Source organism: Laccaria bicolor, genomic scaffold, assembly GCF_000143565.1.
Source record: "Laccaria bicolor S238N-H82 LACBIscaffold_95 genomic scaffold, whole genome shotgun sequence".
NCBI classification, from domain to species: Eukaryota; Fungi; Basidiomycota; class Agaricomycetes; order Agaricales; family Hydnangiaceae; genus Laccaria; species Laccaria bicolor.
This window is the reverse complement of record NW_001889966.1, coordinates 79,553-83,226: the sequence shown is the minus strand read 5'-3', so window position 1 is coordinate 83,226 and position 3,674 is coordinate 79,553.

Genomic DNA, 3,674 nt, shown 5'->3' with positions numbered 1-3,674 from the left:
GGGGTAGGGAATGAAGGGAGGGGGTAGGGAATGAAGGGGGTAGGGAGAGGGAGGGAGTGGTGAGCAGGAAAGGAGGGGGAGTAAGGGAGGGGGAAGGGGATGGTGGGTAGGGGTGAGCAGTAGGGAGAGGAAGGAGTGGTGAGCAGCAGGGGAGGGGGAGAGAGTGGTCTCGTTGGCGCGCATTGTTGACGCGTCATCGCGTCGTGTCGTCGTTTTCGCGTGTCGTCGTCCTGGCATGTTGTCGTCCTCGTTGGCGTCGTGTCCGCTGGGCGTTGCATTGTGGGCGTTAGGCGTTGGCATGGGCGCTGGGCGTCGTTTCGTGGGCGCTGGCAGTGTACGTGGGCGCTGGCAGTGTACGTGGGCGCTGGGTGCTGTTTCGTGTCCGCGGGGTGTTGTTTCGCGTCCGTTGGAGATGTACGTGGGTGCTGGGCTTCGTTTCATGGGCGGCGTGTTGTTTTCATATACGCTGGGGTGTTTTCGTGGGCGGTGGGGAGTTTTCGTGGACGCGGTGTGCCGTTGTGCACTGTCGTGGGTGCTGGGCGGCCATCGTGGGTGCTGGGTGGGGTGTTTTCATGGGCGAGGTGGTGCTGTCGTGTTTCGTGTGGGCGCTGAACGTTGTTTCGGGAGTGCTGGGGTGGTGCCGTCGTGGGGTGTCAGACCTGTTGCCGTCGTTTTGGTGCCACGTCGCAGTCAGCGACGTGGCACCTGGTTTTCGTGTTGAGAAACGAGGGGAGAGGGGGTTGTGGGTGCTTACCTGGTTTGTGTGCCGTGGTGACGTGGCACAGCGTTGTGGTGTTGGCAACGTTGTTGGATGTCGGGTGAGCGGCGTGGTGGTCGATGTGAGCCCCCTCACATCGCTTAGCCCATGGCGGGCACTCACAACGTGAGGGAGGCGGTTACGTGGAGCGACGACGGTGGTGGTGGGAGGAGAGAGGGTTGTGTTTGGATGAGCGTGAAAGCCATTGCCAAATAAACAATTGTTTGGCAATGGGCTTGCGCCAAACAAACCGGATTCCGGTTGCATTCCGTTTTTGCCAATCCGGGGACCATTCCGGTCACAATTCCGGAATGCCGAAATTCCACCGGAATGATGAAAATAGCAGGCCTCCCTGCTAAATTTCACTCCTCCGGAATCCACCGGAATCCGCAGGAATGACCGGAATCCTGCAGGAATTAGGGGGGCACTGATAAGACCTCCCATTGGGTGGTGCATATACCATGTATGTAACGACAAATAGAGCGTCAGGGTTGAGGTGATTGGGAAGCTCTGAAGACTGTGCAAGCTTTGGGAAATGAGAATGACCGAAAGCCGCATAGCTGGGCGCAACCGGTGAGAGGCTCGATGTATGTGAGAGGTCCACCTGCAGCCACTGGCAAAGAGTTGATGTTGGATCAACGAGTAGGTGAGTTCGTTATGAGAATTGAATGATGGCAATATTTCTTTTGTGAGTCAATGGACGAAGGAATGCAAGTGGCCGGGTGCGGGTATGGTGGACCTAGGAAAGGTGGTAGGGATCATTGAGGTGGGGCTTGTGTTGGTGTTATGAAACCAGGACCTGAGCAATGAAAGGGGGCAGTTAGCGAAGCAAAATATTAAATATATGCGAGGAATAAGGAATACAGAGGTCGAGGAAGGGAGAAAGGTACAAATGAATAAGTAACGCAGGGGAATATCTTACCAAAGGTGATACGGTCATCCCCACTCTGCAGCTCTCTGACTGAAGCTTGCCTATCTGAGCGTGTGTATGGCAGGGACTTCGCATGGTGTGTGGAGCTTTTCAAGATGGTATTATCGTCGTTGAGCTGGGCATCATTAAAAATGCCTGCCACGTCCTCAATGGAAAGCCGTTAGGGAAGGTGTTGTGGACTTGCAAGAGAGAGATACTGACAATCAATTTGAGCCAATGGAGTCACTCGAGCGCGTTACCGGGTGGTAGTCCAAGATGGAGTTGAAGCAAAAAAACAGTTGCTTCAATAGCCTGTTCATACCATAAGCATCCAGTAAACTTCCCAATTTCAATGTTTCAATCGTCATACCAGTAGAAATCTGTGGTTTGTGGTTTTGTATGCTTTTCAAGCATGGCGCTCACAAATGAGGTTAAGAGGACTGAAACTGTCACAGAATTGTCAGCATGTTAGACTAAGTGGCAGATGGAAGGAGGTGTATGGTTGGGGCACAGAAGAGGAAAATGAGCTAAGGTAGGAAGGGGGGCAAGTCTAATGGAAGGAGGAACTCACTCAGAGCCGATGCACTCGAACATCTTTGCAATGAAGTCCATGTGCTAACTCTTGGGGCATCCTTTCAATCTCAATATCTCCCCGCTCTCTCTATATCGGTACAAGTTGACAAAAACAGTCATCGGATTTCGTTCTGATCACGGCGGGAGGTCGAGTCTCCTGGCGATGTCGGCAGTAGCTGAATGACCCCGAGCGGAAATATTGGACGGCTCATCATGAAACTCCAGTCGACAAGTCTGGGGTTCACGACGAGAGTCGAATCCATGGGAACTTCACAACGGGAAGCTGGCCAAACATAGACAACATCAACTTGACAACAACAAGTAGGAGGGCCCATAGGTGGGTTGCAAAGTAATGAAGGAAAAGGCTGCACTTACAGTGCTTTGCACTCAAGGGGGTGGCGGAACGTGGATCCCGGATATAGGGTTAGTGGGGGGGGGCTCTGCTAGGGGGTTGAAATATTTTTTGTGACATACTTTGGAAAAGTCTTGCCAATAAGCCAAATCGCACTCCCAAAGAAGTTGGGAAGTTCAGATGCACGGAAAACCCCTAATTTACATATCTACTGTCTGAAATTTTGACTGAGAGCCAAAAAAAAGTCAACGAACTTTTTATAACATTGCTCAGGTTTGCTAAAAGTATGGCACAGAAGAAGTAAGTCCCTATTTACTCTAATCCGATACTCTATTACAGACAAGCGTCATGGTTTACGAGTGACAGCAAGCTTGTTGCCTAGAATGTGAGAAATGTTGGAACAGGCGGTCAAGCAAGTCTGCAGCAGTATACGAATCAAGAGCATGCGAAGCCGCCATCTAGTCAAGACGGCAGCAAAACGTACCATCATGATCCATTCACTCCTTTTTTGGACCAAAAATCCCTCAAACTCCACCAACGACAAGCACGCCACCGCTCCTCCATTCAGCAGTACAGGTGGTGTCCAGCTCAACAAACAGATTCGAGAGCCACGAAATGTGTCCAACTTGTATAAATATGGGGATGAAGTGTCGTCGCACTTACAGTGCTTTGCACTGCTGTTTGCACAAGGAGTTTTGGAAATCATGTTTGTGTGTGTTGTACCATGACCCTCAAATTGGAAAGTAAGAGACCGCTTACCGGACCCAACATCCAACAAGGCTTGCAATCTATGGCAAACGATGATTCGCGTGCGCATCTCATCTGATACCTGAGGCGCAACAAAAGTTGGGTTTGAGAAATACAAAATTCCCAAAGTCATCCTAATGCATGACAAAATGTGATGAACATACAATACCAAACATAATTTTCACGATTCCGGTGTGCAAATGGCAATGCAAAACACTGTAGCAACGGATCCAAAAATGTAACATACTACTTATTTGGGTATGTTTTTGACATAGGAACTCAGAAGTTTCCTTTTTTGGGGGGTAGGAGGTGGGGGGGGGGGGGGGGGGTAAGCT